This window comes from Theropithecus gelada, chromosome 1, assembly GCF_003255815.1.
Source record: "Theropithecus gelada isolate Dixy chromosome 1, Tgel_1.0, whole genome shotgun sequence".
Classification (NCBI taxonomy): Eukaryota; Metazoa; Chordata; class Mammalia; order Primates; family Cercopithecidae; genus Theropithecus; species Theropithecus gelada.
The window spans coordinates 55,150,782-55,175,268 of record NC_037668.1 but is presented as its reverse complement, the minus strand read 5'-3'; the positions used below and the strand labels follow the sequence as shown (position 1 = coordinate 55,175,268).

General features: G+C 45.2%; 2 pseudogenes; one reads left to right on the top strand and one right to left on the bottom strand.

The window, feature by feature from the left end:
* Positions 1–5,259: 5,259 nt before the first annotated feature.
* On the top strand, positions 5,260–24,487 carry LOC112624785 (annotated as a pseudogene).
* Positions 16,489–16,588, bottom strand: LOC112615429 (annotated as a pseudogene).

Genomic DNA, 24,487 nt, shown 5'->3' with positions numbered 1-24,487 from the left:
ATTTTTTGAATAAAGAACACATTTTTATGTATTTTAAATAATTTTTTTATGAAGAACACTTTTTTTTCTTTCTTTCTTTCTTTTTTTTTTTTTGAGACAGAGCTTCACTCTTGTTGCCCAGGCTGGAGTGCAATGGCACGATCTCAGCTCACTGCAACCTCCGCCTCCCAGGTTCAAGTGGTTCTCTTGCCTCAGCCTCCCAAGTAGCTGAGATTACAGGCTCCCGCCACCATGAGTGCCTAATTTTTGTATTTTTAGTAGAGACGGGGTTTCGTCATGTTGGCCAGGCTGGTCTCAAACTCCTGACTCACCTGCCTCAGCCTCCCAAAGTGCTGGGATTACAGCACCGCACCTGACTTCCAAGAACACATTTTACTTGTTTGCTACACTGTGTGTACAGATTTATACACATTAATTCGAATTTTAAACTCTTGGCAACCTTAATTTTTAGTGAAAAGCTAGAAAGTAAGCAAATTCTGAATTTTATCTTAACATTTTATGAATACATATTTTATAATTTTTAGAAATTTTTTATAACATAATTTTTAAGGTGGAGCAGGACATATTTATTAACAACTACAAATATCTTTTCAGTTTTTGTAAAATTTAGGAAGCCAAAGGTAAATACACTTGAATCTATGTTTAGCAATTAATGTGTAGCATTTTATCTTATTTGGAAATGATCCAGATACTTTATGAATATCTACTGCTTAATTTAATATATAATAACCTTAAGATGTCAAATTACATGAAAAGTTTATTTCTAAACATTTATCCTATTTACATTTACTTTAATTAATTTATTTTTTTAATGACAGCTAAATTACTTATTAATTTCTTAAGAGCAAAGACAATTCCATAAGCCCTTTCAGAGAAATGTCAGGGGTTTGGGCTGGTGTTTTAGATGATGGTGACTGCTCTAGTGGTTTTAATTGGCCATCCTATGCCCATATTTAGAATGTTTATTTTTGCTCTTGAAAGATGTTTAGAAATAAGCAGAGGTTAAGGGGAGGGCAGTAAAAGAGCCAAATTGTTTACAGATGTGCATAGCCAAACCAAAATAAGAGTGTTCACAAAAGGTTTAAGCCAGGTATGCGGACCAAACAAAATATCAAACCAGGCTTCCAGAACTACAGGTGAATTCACCAGAAAAGATATGAGGTCCTCACAGACAGAACATAAGCTCTGTAGGAGAGTATACTCACCAGAAAGACAAAATGTCTTTACATTAGAAAGAGCTCATCAGAAAAGACAAAGAGTCTTTCATCATCCCAGAAGGGATGCAACACTCTTCGTTAAGGTGACGTTACTCAAATCACATCCCAAATAAAGTTAAAGAGCTTCTACCAAAAAGAGAGAGGCTTGGCTTGAGAGAAGACTCACCAGGGCAGAAAAAGGAGAGCTGTGGAAGTGGAGAGCTGAAAGGCCTCAAGGGAGTACTGCACCCTGGTTCCAAGAATCACCAATTTATTCTGAAAGTGATTATGCTTCAGATCCCACTTCTGACACCATGTTTGTCAACCTAAACAACAGAGAGAGGCTCTCTAAAAGAAAATGATTTTTATTTGAAAATGAGATTTGCAATGGGAATACATATGCCATATTAAACTGTGTCTATATTCAGAGAGGTAAAGGAAGACAAAGGTTTTTAAAGGAAAAATTTGAATTGCATAATTGTTTTGAGATAATTATCCTTGGTTACAATGATCAAATATTCATAACAAGGGTGGTGCTAGTCTGAGGTTGGACAGCAGTTGACAGATGTTCTCATGGACATATCTTTGTGTGTATATAAGTTTGTGGTGGCCTTTGTGCAAGCATGTGGTTTTTTCAGAGTCTTCTGTGATATTTCTTATTATCAGGCATTTGTGCATAAGAAAACTCCCTTTTTGGCCTTCCCCATCTCCATTTGTCAGGGTTTTTAAATCAAAATGGGTGATTCTTTTTGGATTCTGACAACTTTCACAAAACACTTCTCACACCCCTGTTGCTGATACTCCGGTCCAAGCCATCTTAATTTCTCAACTGATATAGCGGGCTTGGTAGTCAATTTAGCTAAGATGGAATTATGGTTCTTAGAAATTCCTTTCCTGTGTAGTTTTGGGTGAGAATTTGCCACCAGAAGAAGATGTGGACACAATTTAGAAAGAAGATGTTCGGATGTAGCCATGTTTACAATTGGAAGGCCAACATAGAGTCAGATGCTACTGCAGTTTATGCATGGTTTCATTAATCTGCTGGCTCCCCTTGTTGGTGTGAGGCAGCAGCTGGGCCCAAAGCCACTCCATCTCCCCCTGGACTTCTACCTTCAGCTTCCCAAACTCCTGGGCTAGGTATATGTTGATGAAGGTCATCAGCTTCTCCTGTAGGTCATCATCAAACTTGGAGGCTTATGGGTAGGAAGAGACCAATAGGAGATCTAGTTTGTTTTCATGGGTTCCATTTTGACCTTGTCCTCCCCCTTTTCATGTCCATTTTTCCTTTCCAGTTACCTGCCCTGATGACTTCTAGTCCAATACCAGATCCACAAGAAGCAGCTGTGCATAAACTGTTTAACCAACATCCACAACTGCATCAGATCAAATCCTTATAATAAATCCCTTATTCTATATAACTTCTAATGGTTCTGCTTCTCCAATAGAACCCAAATACACTGGGTTATTGCAATTGACTCCTAACTGATCTCCCTACTTCTATCCTTGCTCCACTGGGCAGATAGATGTGTTACTTCTCTGCTCAAATACCTCCAATAGCTTCTAAGTAAATGCCAAAGTCCTTACTTACTCTGACTGTGCCAGACTCAGCTTAGATGCCTCCCAATGGAAGGTCCCAGCAGCCAACATAGTTGTCTCATCTCCAGCTATTATTGGCTGCCTCAGCCTCATGGGGAAACAAGTGCTAGTGTTTGGCATGAACTTGATTAAGCCTGCTATAATGAGACCACAGCAACTTAAACACCTGTGTCTGACCCAACTAAGGATATGAAGGCTCTGATTTCCCCAGCAACTGCCCAGTGGAAGCAGTTAACACAATCCCAAAGTCAGACTTTTACTTCTTTAGGATTGCAACCCTGAGGAAAGCATTAGCATACGACCTTTGATTCATTATCTGCTTTCTAGAGAACATAGGCTGACATTCAGCACCGAAAGAGATCTTCAGGGTATGATTTCAGGGTTTGATTCCTCACCTATGTAAACACAAATAATACATAGATTTATTTTAAGGAATTGGCTCATGCGATTCTGGAGGCTGGTAAGTTCCAAATATGCAACATAGGCAGGCAGGCTGGAGACCCAGGGAAGAGTTGATGTTGCAGCTTGGGTCTGAAGGCAGATTGCAGGCAGAATTCCCTCTTCCCTGGGGGAGTCAGTCCTGTTTCTCTTAAAGCCTTCAGATGATTGGATGAGGCCTACCCACATCATGGAAGGTAATCTGCTTTATTCAAAGTCTACTTATTTAACTGTTAATCTTATCTAAAAACTGACTTCCCAGCAAGATCTAGACTAGTGTTTAACCAAATATCTGGGTACCATGGCCTAGCCAAGCTAACACCCAAAATTAACCATCACACTACACTACAGTTTATTTTAACAGTGTTATTTCTGATCTAATATTTTGGCTGTGGTTATGCTCCCCATCATATACCTTTCAATTCACTTGTCTGGCCTCTGGAACAACAGATGGATTATGGTGGATGATGGATGGACTACTGTAAACTTAATCAGGTGATAGCCCCAGTCAGAGCTCCTCTCTACTGGATGTGGCATCTTTACTGGAGGGTATCAGCACAACCTCAAGCAGATGTGTATGATTTTTGATCTGATGAATGTTTTTTTAATACCCATGAGAAGAGTAGACCAAAGGCAGTTTTCTTTTACATCACAATGTTACAGTGATAGCCCCTTCACTCTCTCCCCTCAGGGCTTTATTAACTTTCCAGCTCTCTGTTATAATACAGTCTTAAGGAACCTCAATCGCCTTGACATTCCACAGAACCTCATGCTTGTCCAACTATATTGATAACATCATGCTAATTAGACACAAACAAGAAATGGTAAGCGCCATATTTGCCTGAGATAAATTACAGGAGTCTCCCCTTATCCATGGGGAATATGTTCCAAGACCCCCAATGGATTCCTGAAACCACAGTTAGTACTGAACCCTACATATGTTTCTCCTATACATACATACATCTATGATAAAGTTTAATTTATAAATTAGGCAGAGTAAGAGATTAACAATAACATAATAATATAGAGTTAACAATAACTAATAATCATATAGAATAATTATAATGTTATACTGTAATAATAATTATGTGAATGTGTTCTCTGTCTTAAAATACCTGATTATACTGTACTCACCCTTCTTGGGGAGACAAAATGTCTATGTGATGAGATGAAGGAAGTGACTGGTGCAGGCATTGTAACATAGCATTAGGCTACCATTGACCTTCCGACGATACATCAGAAGGAGGACCATCTGCTTCGGGTGATCTTGGATCATGAGCCTAATGATGTTGATGGTTGGATGTCAGGAGCAGATGATGTGGATGACTAACGGGCAGGTTATTTATACAGCGTGGATGCTCTGGACAAACAGATGATTCGCATCTTGGGCAGACAGAGAGGGGTGGCAAGAGATTATACCATGCTACTAAGTAACAATGGTACACAACTTAAAACTTACGAATTATTTATTTCTGGAATTTTCTTTTTTTCTTTTTTTTTTTTTTGCGACAGAATCTCGCTCTGTCTCCCAGGCTGAAGTGCAGTGGCGCGATCACGGCTCACTGCAAGCTCGGCCTCCCGGGTTCACGCCATTGTCCCACCTCAGCCTCCCAAGTAGCTGGGACTACAGGCCTCCCAAGTAGCTGGGACTACAGGTGCCTGCCACCACACCTGGCTAATTTTTTTTTGTATTTTTAGTAGAGGCGGGGTTTCACCACGTTGGCCAGGATGGTCTTGATCCCCTGACCTCGTGATCCACCCGCCTCCGCCTCCCAAAGTGCTGGGATTACAGGCGTGAGCCACCGCACCTGGCCTTATTTCTGGAATTTTCTATTAATATTTTCAGACCACAGTTGACTGAAGGTAACTGAAGTCTGGGAAGGTAAAACCTCAGACAAGGTGGGGGCTACTGTACATGAAGATTCATGGTCCTGCCACATTGGTAATATTTTCTGGAGTTCAGTAGTTCAGGTCTCTTTAGATTGTGCAAGCAGAATATTTACACATACAAATACTTCTCCAGCTCTCAATGGCTGTCAATGGTGAGTTGTGTCCAGAGCAAGAGAGGGCTGTTGTGATACTGTGAAATATGTTTTTGGTCTTCATTCTTGTTTCCTGGCATACAAGTCCCCAAATCCCTGGAATTTCCAAAGTGATGTCTTTTTATATGCTAATAATTGACTGGTGGCTAGCAGCTGCTAGGGAGCTTCAGGATGGAGGCTGGTGACCATAAATACCTAGGCAGGATTACAGAGTTCAGACTTTCAGCATAACCCCCCTACCCTATGGGGAGGCCAGAGGGGCTGAAGGTTAAGTTGATCACCAGTGACCAATGGCTTAATCAATCATGCCTACATCATGAAATCTTCATTTTAAAAAAAAAAAAAAGGAGACCAGGTGTTGTGCTTCATGCCTGTAATTCAGCACTTTGGGATGCTGAGGTGGGAGGATCACTTGAGCCCAGGAGTTCAAGACCAGCCTGGGCAAGTAGGGAGAATTCCTTTCTATAAACTAAACTAAACTAAAATAAAATGAATTAGCTGAGTGTGATGTATCTATAGTCCCAGCTACTTGAAAGGCTGAGATGGGAGAATCACTTGAGCCTCGGAGGGAGGTAAAGGCGATAGTGAGCCAAGATCATGCCACTGTACTCCATCCTGGGTGATGGAGCAAGACCCAGTCTCAAAAGCAAAACAAACAAACAAATAAACCTAAAAAAACAGGGTTTGGAGAGCTTCTGGATAGCTGAACACGTGGAGGTTCATGGAAGGTGTGTGCCCAGGAAGGGCCTAGAAGCTCTGTATCCCTTCCCTCATTTCTTACCCTCATTTCATCTGTGTCTTTTGTAATATCCTTTATAAAAAATTGATAAACATAAGTAAGTGTTTCCCTGAGTTCTGTGAGCTGCTCCAGCAAGTTAATTGAACCCAAAGAGGGGTAATCAAACCCAAAAAGAGGGGATCATGGAGACCCCAACTTGAAGCCAGTCCATTAGAAGTTCTGTAGGCTGTACTTGTGACTGGCTGGGGGAGTCTGAGGAATGAGCCCTAAACCTGTGAGATTTGATGCTATATTCAGAGGTATTTGAACCAGAATGACTCCCTCTTGAATAGGAGCTGGGTAAAATGAGGCCGAGACCTGCTGGGGTACACTCCCAGAAGGTAAGGCATTCTTAGTCACAGGATGAGATAAGAGGCCAGCACAAGATACAGATCACTGTTATGCCCAGACCGTTTGTTCCCCAATAGAAGACCACCAGAGTCCAGTGTCAAAGCCAAGTGGCAAGGATCTTTACTACAAGTTCGAACCTGGTCCCTCCATTCCACAGCATACAAGAGGGCCCCGAACAATGTGAGCGTTTGCTTTTTATAGCCCAAAAGTTGCAGGGGAACAAAGAAATTCTTTTGGTTCCTGCGCTTGCAGTAAAACCTTGAATGGCTGTCTCCTTATCGGAGACTTTCCAGGTGGTGTTTGTACTGGGCTCAGGGAGTTTGAGAGATATATGGCGATATGTGGTGGGATGGGAGGATGGGATGTGTTTGTACTAGGCTCAGGGAGTTTTGAGCCCCGGGCTGAGGAATGTGCCCAGCTCCTTTCATTCCCCCCTTCTTTTTCAGGTATCTCTAGAGCCAATCTTGGGTCTTATAAGTCTGATTCTGTTTCAGCGTTTACGGGTTGGTATTGGGCTCTGAGGACCATGAGTTGTACGGTGTCAAATCTCTCTCTAACAAATTGTAAAATTCTGTTAACAACACAAGGTCCTACGGTAAGTAGAAATAGTAGACTTAGCAGGGGTTTAAGGAAGGGGGCTAACAGAGAAAACATAGAGGAATTCCACCATTGGTCTGCAGCTGAAGCAAACTGCCGTGTTTTTACTTCTGCGCTTAACTTGCGTAACTGTTGGACCCGGTCCTCTACAAGCCCTGATTCATTTATGTAGAAACAACAGTCTTCTTTCAGAAACATACATGTACCACCTTTTTTTGCAGTGAGTAGGTCTAGGGCCCTCCGGTTCTGCAAGGTTACCTGAGCTAGGGACGTGAGCTGCCGCTGAAGGGAGGCAAGGGACTCAGCCGACTCCTCCATAGCAATGGCAAATTGTTGGTACAACTTGTTGCTTTCTATGAGGGTGTGACCTAGGGCTCCCCCGGCCAGTCCGGCCGCCATGAGGGATGCAGTGAGGGAGATTCCCGCAATGAGGGGGAGAAATATGGCTCGTGCAGGTCTTGGTCTAGGGACTGGGTGAATAGCAGTACTAGTCCAGTTACCGGTATACCCTAGGAACTCACCAGCAGTTAGTAGAGTCAACCGGGAAACTAATGTGACAGGAAGACACAGTAGGTTGGCAACAGAGGGACTAGGTAGGTTCTTAGATAATGTTCCATTGCACCAGAAGAATATGCCTGGCAGAGCCTTCAGGGTGATATTAGGGGGCATTGCAGTGATGCTGCAGAGGCTGGAATTGGTTCCTGAGAAACAGTAGGGAAACTTCTCCTGACTGGGGTTTAGGTATAGGGGCACGTTTAGGATAGGAGCATATGAGAGGTTTCGGAGGTTGTTAGCTTGGGCAAAGGTAGAGGATCCCCATGGCAGAGGGACAGCGGTTAGCGGTGGACACCCTAGAGTGGCACACAGAAAGCAGCCAGACAGGCTGTGAAGTCCTGTAAGGTTAGCAAGTTCTAGTCCTTCTTGTAATAACTTTAACCAGGAGAAAGGACGTAAGTCTTGTGTTAGTCTGTTTTCCTGTTGTTGGATATTCCCGTGGACCAGGGGCAGTACTTGTACTAGGCCTCGCCACAGATAGAGGCGACTGCTAGGCCATGTGGAGGAGGGGGAGTAGTATACAGCCCCATGTTGAGGTGTGGTCCAGCGGGAGTTCCAGGGGTCTCTAACTATCTATGTATATGAAAAGAGTCCCGTCTACAATGGAAGGGCCACTTAGGGTCTAACTGTTTTCTCTCTCCCCAATAACGGGGTCTATGGTTATAAGGACAGCCGGCATTTTGGTGCCACCAATAGTGTTTACAGTTGTATTTAGTCTGATCAAACTCAAAGCATATTATTGGTGTCATAGGTTTGGCTATTTGAAAACCAGTAAAATTTAGTAGAATTGGGCTGTTGCACCTTGAGGAGGGGCAATCAGCACTGGCCAATAATTTCCCGGGCTTATGAGGTTGTCCAGGGTGGGTTCGGTTTTCATAAAGCCAGAATCTCCAGACAAAGGGATTAAGAGCTGGTTTTGTAATTTCTCCAGCGGCCACTAGGGCGACTAACGTTAGGGTTAGACTACCTAACTGCATGTTTGCAGTGAGCTATGTTGCCAGCGCAGGGTGAGTTTTAAGGGGTTGTTCCTAGCTCTGTCCACAGTCCACGTGTCCGGTGCTTTAGCCGCCACCATGATTGGTCCCAGAAGGTCGGAGGTTGGGTCCACTGGCTTGACGTGGGTGTAGTGGATCCACGACGCAATGCCTTCTACCTTCAGGGCGGTGGGTGTGGTTAGGAGTACCTGGAGTGATCCTTTCCACCTGGGTTTTAGGGTCTCTTGTCAGTGTCGCCTGACCAGGACCCAGTCTCTCGGCTGGTACGGATGGGGTGTCAGCGGGGGACCGGTCTCATATAGTTTCTTTAGCTTGGGCCAGATTTCTTGATGAATTTTCTGCAAGGCTTGTAGGGAAAATAAGAGTTCAGAGACATTTTCTGTTTCAGACTTGAGCAGATCATCTTTTAGGCTGGGAACTAAGGGTGGGGGTCTGCCATACATAATTTTATAAGGGGTAAAGCCCAGTCTGTAAGGGGTATTACGGGCCTGGAACAGAGCGTAGGGGAGAAGGACCACCCAATTAGCGCCAGTCTCTATAGTTAATTTAGTTAAGGTGTCCTTTAAGGTCCGATTCATCCTCTCTACCTGTCCTGAACTCTGGGGCCTGTAAGCGCAATGTAGTTTCTAATTTGCCCCAAGGATGGAAGCCAAATCCTGACTTACCTTAGCGACGAAAGCCGGCCCATTATCTGACCCTATCTGGACGGGGAAGCCATACCTGGGGAGGATATCTTCCAGGATTTTCTTTGCTACAACCTGAGCAGTTTCCTTCTTGGTGGGGAATGTTTCAGTCCACCCTGAAAAAGTATCTACAAAGACAAGTAAGTACCGATACCCGTATTTTCCTGGCTTTATCTCAGTAAAATCTACTTCCCAGTAGATACCGGGCCTGGTTCCCCTGAGCCTTGTTCCCATTGCAGCCTGGGATTGGGGGTAGGCATTGTTAAGCTGGCAGACTTTGCAACTTGTCACGATGTTGCTGGCCGTCTCGGCTGTATGTCTGAATTTGAGCTTAGAGCGTCTGATCAGGTCTATCATCCGCCGAGCACCCAGGTGGGTGGTTCGGTGGATGTGTTCTAACACTTGTTGTCCTAATTTTTCTGGTAGGATGGTTTGGTCATTAGTATCAGTCCACCACCCATTCTGAATCTGTTTTAGGGGAAGCTTGTCAATCCACTGGAGATCTTGTTCTGAATAATCAGGGAGATATGGCAAGTCCCGGGGGCCCGGGTCAGGGAGCTGGAGTGCAAGGAGTTGGCTGGGAGCCTTCGCCACCTTCCTTGCAGTTTGGTCTGCCAGAAAGTTGTCTTGAGCAGTTGGAGTAGTTAGTTTCTGATGCCCTGGGCAATGCACAATGGCTAACTTTTCTGGCCTCCATAGGGCTGTTAGCAGGGCTAGGATCTCTTGCTTGTTTTTTATCTCTTTTTTTTTAGCCGTCAGTAACCCTCTCTCCCTGTAAATGGCCCCATGTATATGCGCCGTTGCAAAAGCATATCGGCTGTCTGTATATACCGTCAGCTTTTTCCCCGCCCCTAAGGTAAGAGCTTGGGTGAGCGCTATCAGTTCGGCCTTCTGGGCCGATGTCCCCGGGGGCAGGGGTTCCGCCCAGATTACCTCAGTCTCTGAAGTCACTGCCGCTCCAGCGTACCTCTGGCCCTGATGCATGAAGCTGCTCCCATCAGTGAACCAGACGAGGTCGGCATCAGGAAGTGGGCGGTCCTGCAGGTCTTCTCGAACTCTGTGCACCTGAGCTAGTATCTCGGTGCAGTCGTGGAGTGGGGCGTCCAGGTCCGGGTTGGGCAGCAGCGAGGCAGGGTTTAATGTTGTTGGGGGCAGGAAAGTTATTCTGAGAGGATTTAGTAGTAGTCCTTGGTAGTGGGTGAGCCGGCCGTTACTCATCCATCGATTAGGTGGCTGTTTGAGTACACCTTCAATGGCATGTGGAGTAACGACCCGCAATTCTTGCCCCATGACAAGTTTATTAGCATCCTGCACCATCAGAGCCGTGGCTGCAATCATTCAGAGACAAGGGGGCCACCCGGCAGCCACTGGGTCTAACTTCTTTGACAGGTAGGCAACTGGCCTCCGCCAGGGGCCTAAGTTCTGAGTTATTACCACCTTGGCGACACCTTTATTTTCATCTATGTATAAGTGGAAGGGCTTGGTAACATCAGGTAGTCCCAGTGCAGGCGCGGAGAGTAGGGCAGTTTTAATTTGTTGGAAAGCTGACTCGGCTTCGTCTGTCTACTTAAATGGCTGCTGCCCCCGTGTTGCCTGATATAAGGGTTTAGCCAGTTCTGCGAACCCAAGTATCCATAGTCTGCAAAACCCCGCCGACCCCAGGAATTCCCTTACTTGTTGGGTGGATTGCGGCCTGGGGATCTGCAGAACAGTTTGTTTCCGGGCGTCTGTTAACCAGCGCTGCCCTTCTTTAAGCAGGTATCCTAGATATGTTACCTCTGGCTTACAGATTTGAGCTTTCTTTGCCGAGGCTCAGTAGCCTAGATTTCCCAGAGCTTGTAAGAGACTCTTGGTCCCTTGGATGCAAGCTTCTTGGGTCTCAGCAGCAATTAGGAGGTCATCAACATACTGTAGTAAGGTTATTTCAGGGTGTTTGTGTCGGTACTCACCCAGATCTTCATGGAGGGCCTCATCGAACAGGGTAGGAGAGTTTTTGAGTCCCTGCGGCAGTCTGGTCCATGTCAGTTGGCCACTTATGCCCCTATCAGGGTCATTCCACTCGAAGGCGAAGAGCTTTTGGCTCTGAGGGGCTAAAGGCAAACTGAAGAAAGCATCTTTCAAATCTAAAACAGTGTACCATTGATGTCTAGGGTTTAGGGTACTCAGGAGGGTATACGGGTTAGGCACAGTTGGATGTATGTCCACAACCCTCTTATTGATTTTTTTTAAGTCTTGTACAGGTCTGTATTCTCCACTATTAGGTTTTCGTACTGGCAACATGGAGTATTCCAGGGAGAGTGACATGAGCGAAGGACCCCTTGGTCAAGGAGCCGGCGGATATGCGGGGCAATTCCTTTCTTGGCCTCTAGGGGCATTGGGTATTGGCGTACCTGCACGGGGTCTGCCCCAGGCTTAAGTTCAACAAATAAGGCAGGACGGTGTTTTGCTAGACCTAAGCCCCCTGTTTCCGCCCAAGCTTCTGGATATTGCTGGAGCCAGGTTGCTATGTCCTGGTCAGGGGCCGCTTGCTCTTGGTGGAGCTGGTACTCATCTTCTAGGGTTATAGTCAGGACGGACATGGGTCGATTGTGGGAGTTGGTCACGACGGGCCCCTCAGGGAGGAAATGGATCTGTGCTCCCATTTTAGTTAGCAGGTCTCTCCCCAATAGGGGACAGGGGCTCTCAGGGATGACCAGGAAAGAATGGGTTACATTCTTGGCTCCAAGGTTTACTGTTCTTTGTGTTGTCCATGGGTATTTCTTAACTCCTGTGGCCCCTTGTACCCACGAGGACTTGGAGGATAATTTCCCATTAGTTTTAACTAAGACTGAGTGCTGTGCTCCCGTATCGACCAAGAACTGGACTGGGGACCCCTCCACTTGCAAAGTTACCCTAGGTTCAGGGAGGGGATCCAAACCCCGTCTTCCCTAGTTTTTATCTTGAGTGACTAGTATGGGTGTAGACCTAGGGGGTCCCTGTCCTCGTTGCTTCTTTTTGGGGCAGTCTCTTACCCAGTGGCCAGCCTCCTTGCAGTAGGCACATTGGTCTTTTCTCAGATTATTATGTCTGGGGGGCCGCCTAGGTTGGGTGTACTCTGGCTGTAGATGCTCTTTCTGTACCACTGCTGCCAGGACCTTGGTCATTTTTTCAGTGGCCTTAAATTGCCTTTCCTCTGGAGTATTTCTGTTATTGTAAACCCGCTGGGCTATCTGAAGGAGGTCTTGAATCCGCTTTCCTTCCAAGTCTTCTAATTTTTGGAGTTTTTTTTTTTTAATATCTGGGGCTGCCTGATTTACGAAAGACATTACAACAGCTGCCTGACTTCCTGGAGCCTCTGGATCTATGGGGGTGTACTGTCTAAAAGCTTCCATTAATCTTTCTAAGTAGGTGGCTGGGCTCTCTGTCTTTCCCTGCAGAATAGAATATACTTTAGCCAAATTAGTGGGCTTGCGAGCAGCTGCCCGGAGACCTGCCATTAGAGTCTGGCGATAAAGGTGTAGCCGTCCCCTACCTTCTGCTGTGTTGTAGTCCCACGCCGGCCTGGTCAGAGGAAAGGTCGTGTTTATGAGGTCAGGGTTGGCAGTCGGTTGACCGTCATCCCCCGGGACCAGCTTTCTAGCTTCTACCTGTATTCTCTCTCGCTCTTCCGTGGTAAACAAGATTCGGAGGAGCTGCTGACAATCATCCCAAGTGGGCTGGTGGGTGAACATGACACTATCCAGTAAAGCCAGTAAATCTTTGGGGTTGTCTGAAAACCGAGCACTCTGAGTCTTCTAGTTATACAGATCACTGGTGGAGAATGGCCAGTACTGGAGCCTGGGGATTCCTGTGTCATCTGGGGGTCCTATTTCCCGAAGGGGTAAAGCCACCATGGAGTCAGGCGGCTGGGGGGGGGCTAGTCCGCGAAGTGCGACCTCGCGTCCGCCCCGCCGGCCCTTCAAAGTTACTTTTTCTTTTAACGGGCCCGTGTGTGTCAGCCGCCTCCCGTCCGCCTGCTCCCTCCCGCGGCTCAGCCCGGGGGGTTGGAGCCTGGGCCCCGGAGGGGTACAGAGGGGTTTCTGCGAACAGTGGGTCCCCGCTGTCAGGTAGAACAGGATTGGGGGGGGCAGTTGGTTGCTTGGATTTTAGTGGTCGGGCAACCAGTGCCTTACAGGGTTCAGAGGCTAATTGGAAAGGCGACAGCCAAGGAGGCGGGTTTTCAACAAGGTCCTGCCATATGAGGATATATGGGATTTGATCTAAGTGGCCCGCACGCCCAGGTAGGAAAATCTTGGATTTTACCCTAGTGATGACAGCAAGTTGGAAGGTCCCTTCGGGTGGCCACCCCACATCAAAGGCAGGCCATTTGGAGCAATACAGAGTAATTAGCTTTCCTTTCCTGATTTTCATATCAAGATCATGGCCCCTTGCTCTAACTTCTTTGAAATTACTTGTAAGGAGAGATAGAGGAGTGCTCTGGGTATTACCCATCCTGTAATGATTTGTAGTCTCTTTCTGTAAAGGAATGTGGGTTAGAATCCCTGTAAAGGAAATCTGATCTGACTTATTAATGATATCTAGTCGCAGGCGCGCTTCGGAAGCCCGGGAACCGGGGCCGCAAGCGCGCACCAGAAGCCCGGGAACCAGGGCCGCAAGCGCACACCGGAAGCCGGAAGCCCGGGAACCAGGGCCGTTCAGATCGCAAGCGTGCACCGGAAACCGGAAGCCCGGGAACCGGGGTCACAAGCATGCACCGGAAGCCGGAAGCCCAGGAACCGGGGCCACAAGCGCACACCGGAAGCCGGAAGCCCAGGAACCGGGGCCGCAAGCGCGCACCGGAAGCCGGAAGCCCGGGAACCGGGGCCGCAAGCGTGCACCGGAAGCCCGGGTCAGAGTTAGCTGCCTGGGTCGCGATCGCGCTCGGGCGACCCCGATCAAAGACAGCTGCTGCCCCGGGAACCGGGGCAGTTCAGATCGCACACGCGCACCGGAAGCCTGGGTCAGAGTTAGCTGCCTGGGTCGCGATCGTGCTTGGGCGACCCCAATCAAAGACAGCTGCTGCCCTGGGAACCGGGGCAGTTCAGATCGCACGCGCGCACCGGAAGCCCGGGTCAGAGTTAGCTGACTGGGTCGTGATCGCGCTCGGGCGACCCAGATCAAAGACAGCTGCTGCCCCGGGAACCGGGGCAGTTCAGATCGCAATTTAGATCAGAGGAGAGCCAGGGGACATCTCCCACCGGTCTCTACTGGCCGTCCTATAGCGCGTCCGCCAGGACTGTGCCAGCTCCAGTTTCAGACCTCGCGAGTCACAGATTCAGATTCAGAACAGACACACAGACACAGACAGACAAACGGAGACAAGCCAGCTCACCTATCAGTAGATCGATCCTAGCAGATCCGTTGACCAGGGGTCTGGTGGGCTTGGGTCATCCCGGACGAGCCCCCAGATGTTATGCCCAGATCGTTTGTTCCCCAAAGAAGACCACCAGAGTCCAGTGTCAAAGCCAAGTGGCAAGGATCTTTACTACAAGTTCGAACCTGGTCCCTCCATTCCACAGCACACAAGAGGGCCCCGAACGATGCAAGCGTTTGCTTTTTATAGCCCGAAAGTTGCAGGGGAACAAAGAAATTCTTCTGGTTCCTGTGCTTTCAGTAAAACCTTGAACGGCTGTCTCCTTATCGGAGACTTTCCAGGTGGTGTTTGTACTGGGCTCAGGGAGTTTGAGAGATATATGGCGATATGTGGTGGGATGGGAGGATGGGATGTGTTTGTACTAGGCTCAGGGAGTTTTGAGCCCCGGGCTGAGGAATGTGCCCAGCTTCTTTCATCACAAAGACCCCACTGATAAAACAGCATGCGGTAAAGAAGCCAGCCAAAATCTACCAAACCAAGATGGCGACGAAAGTAACCTCTGGTCATCCTCACTGCTCGTTATATGTGTTTTTTGTTTTTGTTTTGTTTTTTTTTTGAGACAGAGTCTCCCTCTGTCGCCCAGGCTGGAGTGCAGTGGCCGGATCTCAGCTCACTGCAAGCTCCGCCTCCCGGGTTCACGCCATTCTCCTGCCTCAGCCTCCGGAGTAGCTGGGACTACAGGTGCCCGCCACCTCGCCCAGCTAGTTTTTTGTATTTTTTAGTAGAGACGAGGTTTCACTGTGTTAGCCAGGATGGTCTCGATCTCCTGACCTCGTGATCCACCCGTCTCGGCCTCCCAAAGTGCTGGGATTACAGGCTTGAGCCACCGCACCGGCCTGCTCATTGTATGTTAATTATAATGCATTAGCATGCTAAAAGACACTCCCACTAGCACCATGACAGTTTACAAATGCCATGGCAATGTCTAGAAGTTATCCTACGTGATCTAAAAGGAAGAGGGGCATGGTGGCTCATGCCTATAATCTCAGTACTTTGGGAGGCCAAGGCAGGTGGATCACCTGAGGTTAGGTGTTCGAGACTAGCCTGGCCAACATAGTGAAACCCCATCTCTACTAAAAATACAAAATTAGCTGGCTGTGGTGGTGTGTGCCTGTAATCCCAGCTACAAAGGAGGCTGAGACAGGAGAGTCAATTGAACCCGGGAGGCAGAGGTTGCAGTGAGTAGAGACTGTGCCACTGCACTCCAGCCTGGGTGACAGAGTGAGACTCAGTCCCAAAAAACAAAATAAAATAAAGTAGAGTAAAATAACATAGGCCAGGTGTAGTGGCTCATACCTGTAATCCCAGCACTTTGGGAGGCTGAGGCAGGTGGATCACGAGGTTAGGGGTTCGAGACCAGCTGGGCCAACATGGTGAAACCCCATCTCTACTAAAAATACAAAACATAGCCAGGTGTGGTGGCACGTGCCTGTAGTCCCAGCTACTTGGGAGGCTGAGGCAGGAGAATCACTTGAACCCGGGAGGCGGAGGTTGCAGTGAGCCTAGACTGTGCCATTGCACTCCAGCCTGGGCAACAGAGTGAGACTCCGTCTCAAAAAAAAAAAAAAAAGAAGAACTCTTACAACTACTGGATCTTCTGTCTGTTCATCTGTATTTATGTGTCGTGTGTGATGTTTCACTACCAAAATATATTAAAGAGCTCTGATTAATTGGCTTAAAAATAATAAATGCTTAAAGATTTTGTCAGAAAAATAACAATTTTAATGTCTTTTAGCTCACATGACCTTAGTAATTTTGGAAAAATGAGTTTTAAAGGTTATTGGTAAATTAAAATGTCTTCAAGTTTAAGACGTTTGGTCTAAAAAAGGTAAGTGAGACATTAGGTTTGCTAAATGCTTTATTTTTTTAATATAAAATACTTCATGAATTTGTGTGTCATCCTTGCACAGGGGCCTGCTAATCTTCTCTGTATCATTCCAGTTTTAGTATTGTGCTGCCAAAGCAAGTACTGCTAAATGCTTTAAGGTCATAAATTGCTTCTTTGACTTTGAAAATTGTTCAACTTACCTACTTTGGAGCCATTAGATTTTAGGTAAGACCTGGGGATGTATGGAGTTAGCCATGCCCCCTCGCTATGCTGGAAAGAGTTGGACCTTATCTGCACTTGTCTGGTATCCTAGGTTCCATACCTGGTACATAATTAAAATCACCTACGTACCAGGTTTTTCACCAAAAATAAAAGTTGCTAAGAGTTAACATTCTAACACATGTAATCAAGACTACTGAAGAAACAGTTTTACATGCAAGGTATGTAAGGAAAGTAGAATATGTTTCTGAAAAAAATTATAAGAAGGTATGGGAATGTGGGATTTTTGGTCTGGTCTGGTTTAGAGGATTAAAGGATTGTTTTATGTTGGGTAGGATAAAGCTGAAGGTTTGGCCAAGTTATGGAAGGTTTGTGAAAGATTAATCTTGTAAAAATTCTGTGTGTGAACCTGTTGGTCAAAATTAAATTAACAATTATTTAATTATTCAGCTTTTCTATAAATCAAACATTGAAATAAAAGCACAACAGGGTTTTCTTACACTGTTGATCTGCTTTTTAACAGAAAATTATAAAAGATTATAAAAGGTTTATGAGAAACTTACCTTATGGTCAAACTGATTAAGATTGGATAGATTTGTCTATAAGGTTTTGTTTAAAATTGGGTTTGCTTGGCCGGGGGTGGTGGCTCAAGCTTGTAATCCCGGCACTTTGGGAGGCCGAGATGGGCAGATCACGAGGTCAGGAGATCGAGACCATCCTGGCTAACATGGTGAAACCCCATCTCTACTAAAAAAAAAAATACAAAAAACTAGCCGGGCGCGGTGGCGGGTGCCTGTAGTCCCAGCTACTTGGGAGGCTGAGGCAGGAGAATGGCATAAACCCGGGAGGCGGAGCTTGCAGTGAGCTGAGATCTGGCCACTGCACTCCAGCCTGGGTGACAGAGCGAGACTCCATCTCAAAAAAAAAAAAAAAAGAAAAGAAAAGAAAAGAAAAGAAAAGAAAAAAATTGGGTTTGCTATTCATTGTATACTAATGCAAAGGTGAAATTTGGCTTTCTCTCTTGAACAGGATCTTTATGGAATATTGAAAAAATGAAAGATTTTTGTTTGCCTTTTAAGCAAACTACAAGAAAAAGAAAGGAGAGAAAACAGATTATTTAGAAAGCTAAAATCTTTCCTCTATCAATGAGTAAAAGTTTTCAATTTTTTAAAATCTTTGAGTTATTATTTTGGCTAAATGAACGGCCTATGGTGACCTGAAATTCTATATTATCAGTATTTTAAACTTTTGATATTTTGACAAACTCCAAAATCAAATTCTAAATTATATATTTTTATGATCAGATTAATCCTTTAGATATATGTCCTCCTAAAGTTCAAAAATGACATATTTGCCTTATGTGGTATACTAAAATTATACAGCATTGTCAAATGTGAAATGTTGTTTGGCTTTCTTTGGGCTGTATTTGTATAAATATGTTATTGGTACGTGTTCCAAAATTATGGGAAACCCCTTTAATTCTAATAAGACACATTTCACATTATCAGTAATAATTATAATTGTTATATAAAATTGTCGTATGCCACAGAAGTAACCCAAATTCCTAATTAATTGTGTCTTTAATTGTGGCTGCCCTAAGACTTTGTCATCCACAGACAATTGTCTTGTTTTGATCCTCTTTAAAGGGTGGTTTATAATCAGTTATAGGACTGACAAGTACTCTTAAGTGCAGCTCTCTGACAGCTTTGGAAAGTGTACCATTAAAATAGAGAGAAGGAACTTACAAGACTTTCTTGGAAAACTAATATGATTATAAATATCAAGCAAAACAGGAATTAATTGCATAGACTAAACTAATAGAAGACCAAAATAATCTTTTTATGATGTTTTGCTTAAAATATTGCTTATCCTTTCTGTTTTATTTTTCAGAGTCAAGAAAACTGTTCTTTTGAGTGATCTATAGTTTTTAACAATTGAATAAAATATACTCCTAGGAGCAAAATTTTGAGCATATTTCTTTCTCTCTACTTGATTTTACCAGAATTTGGAAACTATTTGTGAGTACTCTTAACTTATGGCACTATAGTTAAGTTATTTGCATAAGTGCAATAAGAATCTGTTCTCTTTTATAACAGGACACAGTTGGAGACACTGATTATTTTACCAAGGCTTTGACTGAGATGGTGTGCTTTCAGATACAGACAGCTTTAAAGAATCAAAGCTGACTTACAGAGTTAAAAAAAAAAAAAAAAAAGAAAGAAAGAAAAGCCCCTTGAGAAAACTAGCCTTATACCTTGTTTATGCAATCCCTGTACAGGGTTCCTGATCTGTAGTAATTAAAGAATGTCACTTTTTGACAAGCCCAGGAACCCCAAATTATCTTGAGACTTGGAGAGAAATTCACTCAACTCATACAGGTATTTTCAGGAATAAACAGTCAAATTCATGGCTGGGGCTTTAAAAAGTCTAATCTGGCCGGGTGCGGTGACTGAAGCCTGTAATCCCAGCACTTTGGGAGGCCAAGATGGGCGGATCAGGAGGTCAGGAGATCGAGACCATCCTGGCTAACACAGTGAAACCCTGTCTCTACTAAAAAAATACAAAAAACTAGCCGGGCAAGGTGGCAGGCGCCTGTAGTCCCAGCTACTTGGGAGGCTGAGGCAGGAGAATGGTGTAAACCCGGGAGGTGGAGCTTGCAGTGAGCTGAGATCTGGCCACTGCACTCCAGCCTGGGCGAAAGAGTGAGACTCCGTCTCAAAAAAAAAAAAAAAAAAAGTCTAATCTAAGATTACTTATGGAATAAAGTTCCATCAAAGCCAATTTTAAAAGGAGCCTATATGGCAAATAATTATTCTTACTGCACTTTATATAAATAATCAGGACATGCATAATGAGACTAAAGCTTATTTTGCAAACAAATCAGTCCTACCTTGACTTGTTTTTAATGAAAATGGGGACTGGAGAGAAAAAAATTACGTTTCAAAAACTATTGTACATCTTACTAGATTCTAATCACATCCTTGTTTTTGAGGGTTTTTTTTTTTTTTTTTTTTTTTTTTATTTAGACTGACCCTGCTTATTCCTGTAAATCAACCATTGATCTCTGGCTGCTGCTCAAAAGAAAAGAGGGAAATAGGTAATGTAAAAATCTAGATCCGTATTCTGATTCTGGTCATGTATTAGAATCAGCTAGTGATCCCCTAACAACTTGGTTCCAACAATAGTCAAGTTCATGAAAAGTCTTCTTATTCGGTTTACTGGGATAATTTTACTTACCTCCTTTACTGCTGTGGAATATATTGTTGTTGTACTCTGTGTAGAAACGCAAAATAAGGCTACTCAACATTTTCTTAAATTGAACATTAATTATCTTTCACATAGCACCTTTTGTCAGAACAGAAGGTGATACCTAGAAGAGTTATGAATGGCCTTCACCATAACTGACTGAGCTCTTCTCTCCCCCGAATACAAGAGACCCTAATAATTAAGCAAAAATATCATCACCCCTATTCAGCCTGAAGAAGTTACAGAGGATAGATCTACAACCCTCTACAACCCTTAGGCTTAACAGTTCCCTTGTAAAAGGGAGGGGGAAAATATGTCATAAGTGTTCGAACAAGAGCAATTCCATCTTGAATAGGGGTTAGGTAAAATAAGGGTGGGACCTTCTGGGCTACTTTCCCATGAGGTTTGGCATTCTTAGTCACAGGATGAGAGAGGAGGTCAACACAAGATACAGGTCACAAAGACCTCACTGATCCCACTGATAAAACAGGATGCAGTAAAGAAGCTGGCCAAAACCTGCCAAAACCAAGATGGCAACGAAAGTGACCTCTGGTTGTCCTCACTGTTCATTATATGTTAATTATAATGCATTAGTATGCTAAAAGACACCCCTACCAGTGCCATAACAGTTTACAAATGCCATAGGAATGTCTGGAAGTTACCCTATATGGTCTAAAAGGAAGAGGAACCCTCAGTTCTGGGAAATCCCCACCCCTTTCCCAAAAACCTAATGAATAACTCACACCTTGTTTAGCATATGATCAAGAAATAACTATAAAAATAGCCACCCAGTGGCCCTCAGGGAGTTGCCATTCTTTTGTTTCTTCTCAACAAACTTGCTTTCACTTTACTCTGTGGACTTGCCCCAAATTCTTTCTTGCATAAGATCCAACAAGAACCCCTCAGGGTCTGGATCAGGACCCCTTTCTGATAACACTATCTCTAGATAGATAGTGTCCAAATTGAATCAGAGGACACCCGGCTGGTGACTGCTGCTTGGTGTATGGGGAAATCTCCACATACAAATTTGGTCACAAAAGTCTTCTGTATTGATTGTTGTTGTTAAGTGAGATAATAGAACAGGCACATTGAGTGTCATTTCCCCCCCACCCTGGCAAAGTTGGTGTCACGTAAGTGGGATTTGCTAGAATGGCCTGGGCTCATGGAAAGTTGTGGTTTGGGAAGAGAAAGGATGAAAGAGTGGGGGGCGAGGAACCTTTGATTCCTGAGTAGCCATGTGGTCACCCATGGTTTACAGCCACAGCTGTGCTGTGCTCAGTTACTAAAGATAAAAGTTACGAATGGAATTTAGAGACAAAACCAACTCCTGGAGAGTTGATTCACTGGATGCATAAGGAAATGCAAACTAATACGCAAAAAAGAAAAATATTCTTGTTTACTGTTAACTATAATAGCTAAAATGAAATTGAAAGAGAGTACTGGGTCAGACCTTGGTGCTAAACCAAGTTCAGATTTCAGTGAGTCTGAGCTTCAGCCACTAGCCTGCAAACTGATCCACAAGGGATAACTTACGCAGGGAAACAGAAAATAACTCAGAACTGGGTTACCAAGAAGACAGTCAATGTAGAGGAAGGGCAAAACCAAGTCACTATGAGACTAGAGGGTACGATGTGAAGGAATTGTTCTATTTTGTAGATTACTATCTTCAGCTTCCTGAGGAATCATTACTAAGATGGATTGCAAGAGTAACTAGATTTTAAATGCTGCAGAATGGAAGAGCATGTTGAGGTTGATGCAGGATCCACAGCTCACTACAGAACAATTGCAGGTGGCTACATGTGATCCATACACACAGGAGGTTATTCCTAAGGGAACAGCCAGCCCGGTAGATTGGATAAAAGCCACTGTAAAATTTGTTTACCCTGAGAAGGGAGACTCTCCTGAGGGAGCTCAGGGAACTTCACCCCCAAATATAGCTCCCTCTGATATAATGAGTATTTTTAATTAAAGGTCTTTCGAGATCCACAGACACTAGAAGACACTTCCCCCTATCTACATAAAGACTGGATGGACTCTCCAAGAACAATTGTTTTTCCTTCTCCTCCCTGTTATTTCATTATCTATTACAGAAAAGAAGACCAAGAATGTAAGCACATTCTTGAACAGACCCATTCACAAGATAATATCTCTTTCAGGCTCATTCACTTTCCAAGAGAACCATTTACAAGTTTGTTGTTGTGGTGGTGGTTGTTGTTTTTGAGACAGGGTGTCTCTCTGTTGCCCAGGTTGGAGTGCAGTGGTGCATTCATAGCTCACTGCAACCTCAAACTCCTGGATTCAAGAGATCTTCCTGCCTCAGCCTCCTGACTACAGGTATGCACCACCAAGCCCAGCGAATTTTAAAAGTTTTTGTACAGATAGGGTCTCACTGTGTTGCCCAGGCTGGTCTTGAACTCCTAGCCTCAAACAATCCTCCTGCTTTGATCACCCAAAGTATCAAAATTACAGGTGTGAGCCACTATGCCCAGCCCGTTTATAAGTTAATCTCTATTCCTTCACCGCCACCCATTCATTCTTCCTAATAATCATTAATTGTCCCTCAGCAGAATTGTCTATATTCCCCATCTCCCCCAACCCCTCTGAAATAAGGCTATAGAAGTATTTGGGCCTCAGTGGGATGTCGGGTAATCACTCTGTGATTTTCCCTCATGTACACATTAATACATTTGTATGACATTTCTTTGTTAATCTGCATTTTGTGGGTTGAATTTACAGTGATCCTTGAGAGGGCAAAGGAGAAGCTTTTCACTTGGTCCCTATACTCCCTATAAATGTCAAATGGAACACCCCAGATGAAGCAGTTGATCGGTTTCATATGCAAGCCATGTGGAGCTGGCTTTACAATGACCAGGCATTCAACCACTGAAGATGCCTGTACGGCAGATGCACCTGACAGCAATAACTTAACTGAAGCATACCCTGAGAATGATCCTAGGGTCTAAGAAGAATGTGTGTTCAGAGTCCTGAGCTAAGGAATCTGGGAGTGGCCAGAGTTTCAGGGACATCTGAGCCCCTGGCTCATTCCTTGGAACACAGGCCATACAGGGGATGGAGTCCCTTTGTGTGGATTAAATGGAGGTTGCTGGGTAGAGGTTGCTAGGTGGAAGGTGCTGAGTGAAAATGCTGTATCAACTGTATGCCTTTCTTTTTTTTGGGGGGGGGGACGGAGTCTCGCTCTGTCACCCAGGTTGGAGTGCAGTGGCGTGATCTCGTCTCATTGCAAGCTCCACCTCCCAGATTCACGCCATTCTCCTGCCTCAGCCTCCCGAGCAGCTGGGACTACAGGCGCTCGCCACCACGCCCGGCTAATTTTTTGTATTTTTAGTAGAGACGGGGTTTCCCCATGTTGGCCAGGATGGTCTCGATCTCCTGACCTCGTGATCCGCCCGCCTTGGCCTCTCAAAGTGCTGAGATTACAGGCATGAGCCACCGCGCCCGGCCAACTGTATGCCTTTTATAAAAGGTAGCGGTTCTCCTATCCAGTCCGCCACCACTGGACCGTCCCTGTGTGTAAGTTCCCCTCAGTAAACTCTAAGTCTCATTCACTGGTTCCAGGTCTCTTTGGCCTCTAGGACACAGTGCCATCCCTATTGGAGTCAACAGGAGTCCTGCATGACAATGCCTATTTCCCAGGTCATGATAAAATGCTGTAGTTCAGGCAGCCTTTTTTGCATGGGCACCTCATGTAACCTTACTACTGCAAAACTGAGCTATAGTTAGAGAAGCCTTATCAAATTTGCTGCCTCAATTTCCCCTCCTGGGTCTTACGGATGGTAATAAAAACATTGAGGCAATAAACCAAGAGAATAGGTCATGGGAGAGGGGAGAATCAAAGGATTTCTCCCAGGAAGGCAAACATTTTTAAATGGTTATTAAAAAATAAGGCAAGTGCCACTGGCACCTGATGCCTCCCGGAGTTCATGTCCCTTCTGCCTTTCCAAGGGGTGCTTCTGTCACACTGGCCACGGACGATACCCTGTTCCAGTTGAAATTTATGGTGAAGCAGCTGGAGAAACCAGACAAGAAGGCAGAAAAGCACTCCTAGGCCAACCAGGCCAAAGTGAAGAAGTCCCTTCAGCAGAAAAACGTAGAGTACACCGTGTGTACGCCAATAACACCATCTGCAAGGAGAACAGCAGCATGAACTGGCTCCGCGTGGCATCCGCCTGGACACAGTGGCCCCCGAGGTGCAGACAGCTGTGACCATGAAGGCGGTGACCAAGAACATGGTATAAATAACCAAAGCCCCAGACAAGGCCCTGAACAGCACGGACCTGCAGAAGGCCTCTGCAGCGATGGACAGTTTCGAGCAGTAAGTGAGAAACCTGGCCATGCACATGTTAGTGATGGAGGATTTCATGAGCTCGGCCACCACACTGACCATGCCTCAGGAGCAGGTGGACAGCCCCATTGTGCAAAACGCCAAGGAGAATGGCCTGGAGGTCCTAGACCAGCTCAGCCAGTTGCCCAAGGCTGCCTCTGCCTCTGAGAGCTCCGTGTGAAGCCTGGAGGAACAGCTGTCAAGGGCGCTGGCCGCCCTGAGGAATTAG